Below are 12,005 nucleotides of genomic sequence, written 5' to 3'. Positions count from 1 at the left end.
GAAATTTGCCTACGGTGGGTAAGGGGCCGTCTGAAAAGTCCACACATTGTGCTAAAACGTGCTAATACTGTGGAGGGTGTGGTAAGGGACCGTCTGAAAAGTCCACAAATGGTGGTAAAACTGTGGAGTTTTTTCTATATAAATGTTCAGTAAGATCAAACAATGTATGAATACAATCAGAAAGACAAGTTCAGGTGAAGGAAAAAAATAAACAAATAAAATAAATAAACATTATACTTTTTTTTTTTTTTTTTTTTTTTACAAAAAATATGTATATACCATCCAAAATGTACACATAAATAAGATAAAGAAGACAAATAATCGAAAAATTAAAATAAATATATTTTTAACATATAAATGATGTATTTTTTTTATAAGTCATGGGTCAGGAAAGTCCCCATTTAAGTGTCCCTTATTTTAAAACTTCAAAAGTGGCAACCCGAAGTGAGACCATCACCGTCTGTGAAAAAGGTCTAAATTACTAAATTAAATTAAAAAGGTCTAAATAACTAAACTATTAAATCTCTAGCCTAACTGTAGTCGAACAGCTTTTTAATTGTTGAAATGACCCTTTTCAGTTATTAGCCTTTTATTTATTTTGTTTGATAGACAGTAATAGATAGTTTATAAAGGATTAAGTAATGTCCACATTTACAATGTTGTCATTATTATTTAGTATTGTCTTTACTGAGACCTTTTGGTTATAAGCTTTGGCAATACTGTGTGTAAACCGATCATGCAAAGTACTTTGAAATGGAGGAAATGCCATTAGAGGGCGTAAGTGTACAGTAAAACAAACTACTACAGTAGTCTCGAGTAACCATGACCAAATTAAAATCGCTTAATCAGTTAATTACCTTTTTTTCTTCTAGATTGTAGTGTGATTACTTCCTAATTACACTGCATGAACAGCAATGACATTTTTTTGCTCCTTTTAGTTCTTTATTTAAGATCAAATAAATAGTTACACCGTTCATCACACAGAGGTCACACACCTTTTCACAAAAGGGAAGGGCTGGCCTATGAAGGCAATCAATCAATCAATCAATCAATCAATCAATCAATCAATCAATCAATTATAATAAATGCAAATATTTAATATCATAATTATAAAATAAAACACAATTAAATACTAATAAATCATAGTTAAAAAATGTATATTTATATTATTTACTATGCAGTTTATAAATTCTCCTTCTGTCACCTTCTGCACTTCTGAGTTAAAAGTTAAAACTGAGTTAAAACTTAATTAATTAAACTGAGTTAAGTTAAAGTTAGGTTAAAACTGAGTTAAAATATTTGCTTATTTAAGTTTGAAATAAACCATTCACTCAAAAAATAATAAAAACCTTTTTTTTTTTTTTTTGGTGCAGTTAATGGGAATCTAATTTGTAACAAAAGGAAAAATATTTTTTCTAGTGGGACTTCATAAGAATAAAGGGTAGTCCCTTTACAGGATATTTTATTACAGGACAAATTAATCTGAATACATTACACGTAATCCCATATATTGCAGTGCCTACAGTCTCCACAGAAGCCATGAGAGGGCTACATTATTATCAGTCAGAACACCATTATTCAATTAAATAAAGTAAATATTATATTATTGCTTTAATCCATCATTCATGGATAATAATAAAGCTCTAAATGAACATCAAAGCCCTACTGGCCAACCAAAATAGACAAATTCAATAGGATATGGTCAGGGGTACCATGAACAGTTTTAAAGGGGGGTATACAAGACAGAATTATGCCCCCCCCCCCCCCTTTTTTTATTTATTTTTTTACTTTTGACTTTGCCCATTAACAATAGGCTACTTGATATTGCGTTAATGCAAATAGCACTCTAGAGTCTCACACAACGATATGATTCATTGTCTTTTTATTCAAGAGTAAGCACTCCCACCATTACAACAATTTCATACTTAACAACAATTTTCATTCCTATTTTCAAGAAGACATTACATTCCAGAAGGCAGTAAAAATAAAGAAATGTCAAACATATCAAAGTGGCTGAACACCGCAACAAGCTTCTAAACACAAAAATGCAATAACTTATCGCTGCAGAGCTGCAATTTTAACAAGTCTTATATGCACTATAGACAAATCTCATTCTGCACATAGCCAGGAGGGCAAAAAAAGAACATGGTAATATATTTAGCAGGGGTAAAGGAGATTGCTTCTTGTCCTAAACCTTTAAGCCATAAAAAGGCACATCTTGATTTCATGCTTGCCCATTTGTCTAAAATTTCCTCAGAGGGTATGGATCGTGCAAATTTGTGTTCTATTGATATGACTGCCAGATGCGCTAATCGATCTTGGGCCATTGTAGATCGCAGATCATTTTTAATGAGTTTCAGTTTACTGAAAGACCTCTCTGCAGAGGCCAATGTGACACTCTTAATGCAACAACAAAATTTGGGAATACTGATTCAAGGTTTCTCTCAAATAAAAAGTTCAGTTTTTCAGTTGCGGTTTTGTACTCACACAGAAGACTGCTTGCACTACAGACTTCTTGAATTACATCTTTCGACACATCCCATGATGTGGCAGCATAGCACCTTGCGGACTCTTCTAAATCCTCTTTTGACATTTCATTCATTTGCAGAATGAAATGAAATTTCAATTAAATCTGCTTCAGGTTGTCAAATCTGGTGTTAAGTTCACTGCTTATGGTGTCAACGATTACAAAAAACATTGTTTGTTTGAAATAGAGTTGGGCATCCTGGTCCCTTGGATGATTAGGTTTACCAGTGCTCACTTCATGAAATGTTTTGTGCTTTCTGTTGCGTTTCTGTACGAACTCTGTAGAAGCATCCATTTTTGTAGCTAGCAGACGAGCAATTGACACAGCTTTTTCAAATTCACCCTCTCTGCACTAGGAGAAGAACTTTTTCAGAGTGTCAATCAACAAAAGAGCTGTATCCAGCGAAATCTTGGCAGATTGCACGGCAATGCAGGCGCATGTGATTTCTGTCAGCATGTCATTCCAAATAACGAGACAAGTCATAAATTCCACACTCTGTGTTTCATTAGACAGTGGATGTGCCTCTGAAGAAATTTTGCCATCTTTAGATTCATGCTCAAGATTTTCCAAAGCATCAAGTATGCCACCGAGCTGATACCGCAGAGCTTTAACCAAGTCCAGTTTTGCCTCCCATCTCATATCGCTGAGGGGTTTTAATGTTAAGAAAACAAACTGCATCAGAATGTCCCAGCGTTTCACTGATGCAAATTATGCAAACATAGTATAAAGTCTTTGAACAGTTCCGAAAAACTTCAAACACACTCTGTTTGAAGAGGCAGCATCACACAGTAGCAAATTAAGGCTATGGCTCGCACATGGCATAAACAATGCATCTGGATACTTTTCCAGAATCAAAGCTTGTACCCCTCTGTGAATCCCTCTCATATTGGATCCGTTATCATAACTTTGACCTCGACAGTTCAATAGGTCAATCCCTAGGTTTTCCAGTGTGGCAATTAAAGTCTCCATAAGCCCTTGACCTGTTGTTTCATTAACTATGCTGAATCCCACAAATGATTCCTCTATCTTAGCCACTTTGTTCTCATCAATGTTAACATGTCGAATTATGATTGAGGCTTGCTCTTGCTTGGATACATCGGGCGTGCAATCAGATTCAACAGCACAATATTTAGCATCTTTGACTTGTATACAGATTTTATGTAACACGCAATCTGCAATGGATTTTAAGAATTAATTTTGTGTACACCAACTTAAATATGAAGTACAGTTTATTTTCTGTCGATATTTTTTGCATGTGCTGAGCCATGACAGTGTCATAACGGGCTAAAAATTTGATTAATCCAAGGAAGTTTCCATTTCTTGGATTTCCAATCAGGGCATTTTTACCTCGTAAAGGTAAGTTCCTCTCTGCAAGGAACAAAATGCAGCCCAGCAGCCTGGTCAGCACTTGCTTCCATCTAGACCATTCTTCTTCAATCGCAGTTTGTAGCTGATTGTCAATGTATTTTCCTAGTCTTAACCTAGTTTCAAGTTCTTTCCATGCAAGGTAAGCATCAATATGGTTGTGCGCTGTTTCATGTTGCTGTAATCTACTTGACAGACATCGCCAGTTACCATATCCTTTCACCAAGCGGCTGTTGTATGCTTTTTCTCCACCGAAAACTTTGCACGCAAAGCAGTATACTTTGTTTGCTTTATGGGAAAACATCAACCAGTCCCATTCCACTCATTCTCCATTTGTTAATCATCTATAGCAGTAGACTTTTGAAAAACGTCTATTATTGTCCTGTGATCTTGAAAATGCACCATCAAGGGCATTTTGGGGGACCATTCACGGTCAGCATCATACGGAATGAATCAGTGACTTTACCCTGGCAAGGCCAGTTTGAGGGATCTGGGTCATGATCGAACAACGCCTTGACATTTACATTCTCTGCTTCTTTACTTTGCTTTTCCTTGCTATCATCAGTGACACTGGTGGTGGCAGTTCTTGGTCTACTGACAGGCTGTCCTGTTTCACTCTCACCGACAGTTGATATACCTTTCATATTTGCACCTTCAATGTCAAAGACTGTGGCTTCCAAGGGCGTAGATTTTTCTTGAACATTGGGTGAACCATTTACATGTTTCCATTGATAATGGTATAAATACTGGGGAGGGGGGTTGTACTTGCTTGTTTTGATTATTGGGGATTCCTCCATCCCCCCAGAATCTACGCCCCTAGTGGCCTCCCTCTCGCTAGCCTGTAGTCCTGTCTCCCTGAGGTCATAATCGCTGGTGCTGCCGGCGACTTGAATGCTGTTCTGTTGTACTGTTTCGTCGCTGCAGATTGTTACTTGTTTATTGCTAAGCTGCTGTCCTGTCTCACTGCTAGCATCCTCACTGACGCCATCACCATTAGTATCACTACTCTTTCCCTGTCTGTCACTGGAATCATCATGATCAATATTTAGTTTATTCTGATTTTGAAAGACCCAATTTGTAAGGGAATTTTTCATCCTTTTCACCTCTTCATTTTGTTTTTTACGTTTTCACTTTTGGGCACCCGACAAGTGCCTCTTTCCATCCATCATGTTCTTCTTCACATTGTTAACATCATGCGTGCTGTATTGTTGAAGTGACGGGAAAGCAAGTTCACTTATCACTTTCAATAATTTAAAGATTTAAATGTTATTTTACTACACTATTAATGGTAAAAGTTTGTTTGTGTATATAAGATTTAAAAAAATAAAAATGTACAATTAAAACATTATTCCAAATTGGTGATTTTGGGCCCCCTAGCGTCCTGGTGGGCCCATATGCCTGGCATACTCTGCACCCCCCATAATGGCGCCTCTGGATGTGGTGATATTACAGTAAAAATTTAGCTTTACTTCAACATACTGTAAGAGAGGATTTAAAATGAGAATATTTCTTCACAAATAAATGTGTTCCCAGTGTTCGGCATTGACAGTGGTGCTAGTTTGCGGAGACCCTTAACAACTTTTACAGTGAATTTCATAGACAGAACTGCCTTTATAACTTTTTAAAGTCATGGCCTTCAGGTCCTCAATGCTCCCAATAACACCTATTTAACAATTTAATGAAAAAATAAACCACAAGCCATTCGTAAACCTCTAAGTAAACCTTCAAGATGAAGGATCATTAATCAATTTAATGATTATTATTCTAACCATGACCATATAACTTTAAATTTACTATTTTAGATGGTAGTAATATGTCTCTGGTTGATCTTGCATGGAGTTTTAGACTTCTGTACAAACTTTTAAAAAATAACAACAAAAAAACATCCCTATTCGTTCTTTCAACCCCTCCTAGAATAAAGTGAACATGATGTCACAATCAGTCATCTCCTCCCTGTTTTATGCATTTTATTGGCCGGAAATGCCACAATGTAAGTGACAACTGTTATTTATTCAGAAGCCCTTACCAAAGAGATGATTACTGTGATAAACATGCATGTCATTTCCCGTGACAGTCATTCTCAACAGGAATACCTTGTAACTCCAACATGTTTTCATACTTGATGAATATAATATTTCTGAATGAATGTAAACTCTGGCTCAATATTTACCGTGGAACCTTATGCAAATGACATTATGTAATATTCTCTATTCTATTCTCTATTCTTTCATTGTAGTTGAAAGAATAAACATGTGACAACAGCACTCCAAACTGGTTTAAGCCCTATGCACAAACACATGCTGAACACACTCTAAAAGTACAGTTATTTAGAAATAATTACAGTTTAATTCCTCGTAAAAAAAACACACCCCAAGCTAGGTGTGTGTTGATAATCATCTAATCAAAGTAATCTCTCCCAAAAAGTTTGAGAGAATGTTTTTGTCCCATCTTATACTATAGAATTTTTTGGAAGATAAGTTTCTAAAAATAATTACCTCCTAATTGTCTTCATATCTGACAATATTTTTTTTTATTTTGCACTCATTTTAGTTACTGAAGAAGCAAAGGTTGATAAGGCTGTTCAGAAATAGTCTGTTTAATTTTACAGTTTGAGTCAATACAGAAACTCAGAGAACCTAATTCATGATCACATGGTTCATATCACTAAAAATCCTAAAATGTTTATCTTGGTCTACAACTCGTCAACTATTTTTGTGTTTTGGTCTTTGGACACTGAGTGCATTCTGAGGGTGATTTTGGACACAGCTTGTGATTTCGGCGACAGGAGGTCGAAAGTTCTTCTGCTGAAATCGGTCTGTTCCTACCAAAATTCTAACTATTGCCCCCAGTGGTCAAAGCTGGAAGTGTTGTTGAAATGTCCACAGAGTGGCATCAAAAGCAAGTTGTATTTTTAGTTGTAAAAGATGTAATACAGTCAACAGAAATTAATATTTTATGAACTCTATTACCTAACTCAAACCCCAACCCTAAACGCTCACCATTGTTTATATGAACGTGATTACTTCCTGGTTTCTGGGGGACCAATAACTATGTCTCGGAGATTGTTCACACAACACGCTATCAGTAGCACTGTAGTGAAAGGTAAATGTGTTTGATTTAATGCAAAATTTCTGATAGTGAATGCCATTTGTCAGTAAATCAGCAGAATGAGGTCGATTTTAGAGTACATGAACATTCGGAAGCAGCATACCAATTTCCCAAATGATCCCAAATGTTGTTTGGTAACCACTGCAAAATTGTTGGTCAGAATAAACAATCTATCATGTGTAGTTTTTTATTTTAGAAAATTGTGTCCCTCTTGTGCTACAGTGTCTATTGCAAATGTTACATATCTGTAGTTATTGGGATTTTTTAAATTCATAATTTGTGAGATTGTTTATATTTAATACTTGTGACTTCTTGACAATGTCAATGCCAACATAACAATGACATCGTGTTTTTCTTATGAAGACCAATTAAAAACAAACACTATTTCTCGTTCTTCCCATTCCCTTTAAAAATCAAACATGGCACTTCTGTTAATAAGGTCTATAGAGCGAATAATTGTATTGACATGTAATACATGTCACAAGTAAAATAAAGTGTTACTATTGAACACTTTTCAATAAACTGTGACAGGTGACAAATTTATTTAGCCACAGATAAGTTTTTAGATTTCAGTTATAACATCATATTTTGGGTGTACAAATATGTGACACTAGTTTACATTAGGGTAATGGATATCCCATTATGTTTCAAAGGACGTTGGACGTATTCCTATTCACTTGAAAATAAAATGAGAGTTACCAGATTAATCCGATACCATTACTGAAGCATATTTAAGGTGGATGAAGGTGGTGCAAAGTTAAAATGCCTTTCACTGGGAAGGGCAGGTGACTCTGTGCTGAACAGAATGACATGCCACCAGCCTTGGCCAGAGGATATCTCCATGAAAACATTGTGCCTTTATTTCTCAAAGTGATTCACGTGTAACATGAAGTTCAGCTAAAGCACTTATGAATGATAACCATAAGTGGATGTCATCCAACTGAGACAAAGCACTTCATTGTGAAGACTACAATAAAAGCATGACCACTGAAAGATTTTAATAAAAACTATATTCAATTCAATGATTACAGTTTATAGGGACAAAAATAGATTAATCAGGACAAACTTTGAACGTTGGGTCTGGACGTTTAAAACAGGTTGAAGACAATATAAGTCTTATGTAGTTTGAATACTTAAAAAAAGTTTTTTTTTTAAAGTATATAAAAGTTATAGTAATGGTGCAAACACTTTGGCGCTTGATTACATATAGGAAGACAATTAAAAGCAGCATGAACCTATGCAAAAACGTGTGTGGTGTGAACGTGTGAGTCTATGGGATTTGTTTCTAGGTGATCTATGGGAAAACCTTACATCCTATCAGTTATAAATAAATACGTAAATCATACAAAGCTACAACAGGCTGAAGGACTGTGCCAAGTTTGGTGGTTGTAGCTTGAAGGTAGCTTGTAGGGTGTAGTTACATTTGAAATTTTGGTCTTAATTGGCTTAATCAAGCTTCCATAATAACAGTATGTTGGCTTTGTCAAGCAAGCCAACATAAAAACAAAGATTGTGAAGGTATTAAAAGGTCAATCAGATTTGAAATTGATCAGTGCATTTATCTCAGGTCATTGGAAGACACCCTTCCAAGGCTCAATTAACTCCCTCCATAGTGTCCCATGTACTGACGTCAACATCACACCTTCACAATTAGACTCACCCATTTTTTCTCTCTCTGTCTGGTTCTGTCCCTGTGACATATAATCATATACACACCTCCCTTAATACTTCAGGGGATGGGTAACCAGAAAACTAAAAGTGACTACATACACATACAGTTTTTAAGGTGATTTGGGCGTTGTCACTGAAAAATCTATAACTTCATGCCTCCCTTTCATATCTGTCAGACTATAACAAGCAAACTACAAGAACACAGCACACTAAATACAAGCAAAATCTTCTCTTCACTGGAAATATCGATTTGCCAAAAACTGCAGGTCTGACTGGTGAGTACACAGGAGCTTTCTACTATTCTATTATTTTCTTTCCTTACTATTATGCTGTTGGCTTTAAATACTTTCTTAATATTGTCATCTTATGAACAAGCATTAAGTGCATCTCATTTGCATAAAAAACAGTATTTTGAATGGTCATTCAATCAGTCTGATAACTTCTGTGGGAGATACTGATTTGATTTGGTGATATTTTCCAGTTGCTTGGATAAAATTCAGCATATTTTTTAAGTTTATGACAAACTTTTCAAGGGAAAAGAAAGTTTCTTTTTGTGATGGCCAATTAATTATAAATTAATTAATTCGAATTTAATTTGTATTAATGAATAATTAATGGTAGTTGATTAATGAGTTATTTAATAAAGCTAAAACAATGAAGCTAACACTTCAGTGTGCGGTTCCTATTTTATTGTTTTCTGCATTGATTTTTGATCTTCATAAAATTTTGGGGATGTGCACATGCTATTTTTTGTACTTAATAAAGCTGCAACAATATTTATCAGTATTGTTAAAAAAAATAATAATAATAAATTTAGCCTGAGTTATGAGCATGTGTACTCGGCAATGCATCAATATATTGCTATAGTTTGGTGGGCACATTTTAAACTGATTGTGGCAAAATACACTCTTAAAAATAAAGGTTCCTATTAGAACCAAAAGAGTTTTACAGTCTCGTGCCATAAGAGAACCCATTTCATTTCGACAAAGAAGTTCAGAAAACAATCTATATTGGTGTTTTAACGAACTTAGAAACCAATATGTTGATGTAACACCAATAACTTTTTGGTCTTCAAAGAACTTTATAGCCTTTCTATGGATAGTGTCATAAACAGTCTCTGATATTAGTTGGTATTGGTGTTTGAGTTTCATAGAAAGTGGGAAAGCATGTTTTGGAATAACATGAAACTTGTAGAGATTGTTGTGAACAAATACAGCAAGACTTTCCATGGTTTCCTCATGTTGCTAGGCGACGGTACAATAACAAACCTTATGCCACACCTGAATGTCTGCGCACACTCTTTGTCTTTTTTAGAAGGAACACTGCACACCGATGACACAAGTTGATGACACAAAATCTCAGAAGCCCTTAAAATCAATTAGTGTTCACTTTGCAATAAAGAATATGGGAAAAGTACATTGTAAAAATTGGCAACATGCAATTGTCTTAAGGAGGTATTTCTACTTGATCTAACCTTTAAAATAAGTTTTGCTGGTGCAACTTAAATTAGGTTGATTTAGTGATATTAAATATCAGTTCATTTAGATGGAACCTCATGAAGCACTTTGTTTCAGTGTAGATTCATTAATACTGCTGTGACAAATAATATTAAACTTAGTTATATATTTTTGCAGTGTTATGAATATTGGTAAACACACGTTTCCTATTATGTTGTTAGATCAATTCAGTGACTACAGATCGTTCAAACTTTAATATGTGAAAAGACTGAATAAGATAAAAATAGGTACAACGAAATATTTAACCACTTTCAAAGCATTTAAGTGTAAAAATTACATATGTAACTACTGAATAATAACAATGTACTTAATATGAAATAGTATTCTTAGTATTATAAATAACACTATTTGCATTATATATATATAAATAGCTAAATTGCTGACACAATAAAGCACAACAATTCAGAATGCCTCCTCTTGCCTTTCCAATACATTTTATTCTCTAGCTCTTCAGAAACAATTTGAAGTGACAGAAACTCTAATGCTGATATGAAGAAAATAATGCAACATGTAATAAATATAATAATCAGTCAAACTCCAGTGATAGCCTAATGCTATAATTACATATGTAATTACAACACAGTAATAACAATTTACTTTATATGCAATAGTATCCTTATTATTAGAATTAACAATTACATTTTAAACACAATAAATCACAAAAATGTTGACACAAAAAATTCCTCCTCTTGCCTTTCTAACTCGTTTTATTCTTTAGAAAACCTGAAACATGAAAAAAGAAATATGAAACTGCAAAATGCCAGGGGGCCTGGGTAGCTCAGGGAGTATTGACGCTGACTACCACCCCTGGAGTCATGAGTTCGAATCCAAGGTGTGCTGAGTGACTCCAGCCAGGTCTCCTAAGCAACCAAACTGGCCCGGTTGCTAGGTAGGGTAGAGTCACATGGGGTAACCTCCTCGTGGTCGCTATAATGTGGTTCGCTCTTGGTGGGGCACGTGCTGAGTTGTGCATGGATGCCGCGGACAATAGCGTGAGGCCTCCACGCGCACTAAGTCTCCGCGGTAATGCGCTCAACAAGCCACGTGATAAGATGCACAGATTGACGGTCTCAGACATGGAGGCAACTGAAATTCGTCCTCCGCCACCCGGATTGAGGTGAGTCACTATGCCACCACGAGGACTTAGAGTGCACTGGGAATTGGGCATTCCAAATTGGGGAGAAAAAAAAAGAAATTGCAAAACGGCTCTGTTTTTCTGACTAAAATCGCTTGAACATACATATATTTCCGACCTCGTAAGTAGCCTATGGACTTCCCAGGAGGAAAAGTTCTACTGTATATAATTACTGAGTAATAACAATGTACTTAAAATGAAATAGTATTATTAGTATTTCAATTAACACCATTTACATTACATGTGTATATAATTAAAGGAATGACACAAAAAACACAAAAATCCAGACACAAAAACGCCTCTTGCGCTTTCCAAATCGTTTTTCTCTCTAGTTCTTCAGAAAACTATTTAGTGCTAAAACCAAGAAACTATAATGCTGATCTGAAAACCATATACCGTAATGTAACATAATAAATGTAATAATCAGTCAAAATACTACTGTATAGTTACATACGTTGTTACTAAGTAATAACATATACTTACTATTATAATTAACACCATTTACGTTAAATATGTAGCTACACTTAAGTGGATAACACAGTTAAACTCTTTAAAATGTCTCTTGTGCTTTCATGAGCTTTACCTGTATCAGGTAACCTATGACTCATTCAAATGCTCCGCCTACTTCAACACCCACCTGCGAAAAAGACACAGAGATCAGAGCAGCCGCCAGTAGGGCTCC

Source organism: Myxocyprinus asiaticus, chromosome 48 (assembly GCF_019703515.2).
Source record: "Myxocyprinus asiaticus isolate MX2 ecotype Aquarium Trade chromosome 48, UBuf_Myxa_2, whole genome shotgun sequence".
Classification (NCBI taxonomy): domain Eukaryota; kingdom Metazoa; phylum Chordata; class Actinopteri; order Cypriniformes; family Catostomidae; genus Myxocyprinus; species Myxocyprinus asiaticus.
The sequence above is the reverse complement of the archived record's forward strand: the minus strand, read 5'-3'. Positions refer to the sequence as shown.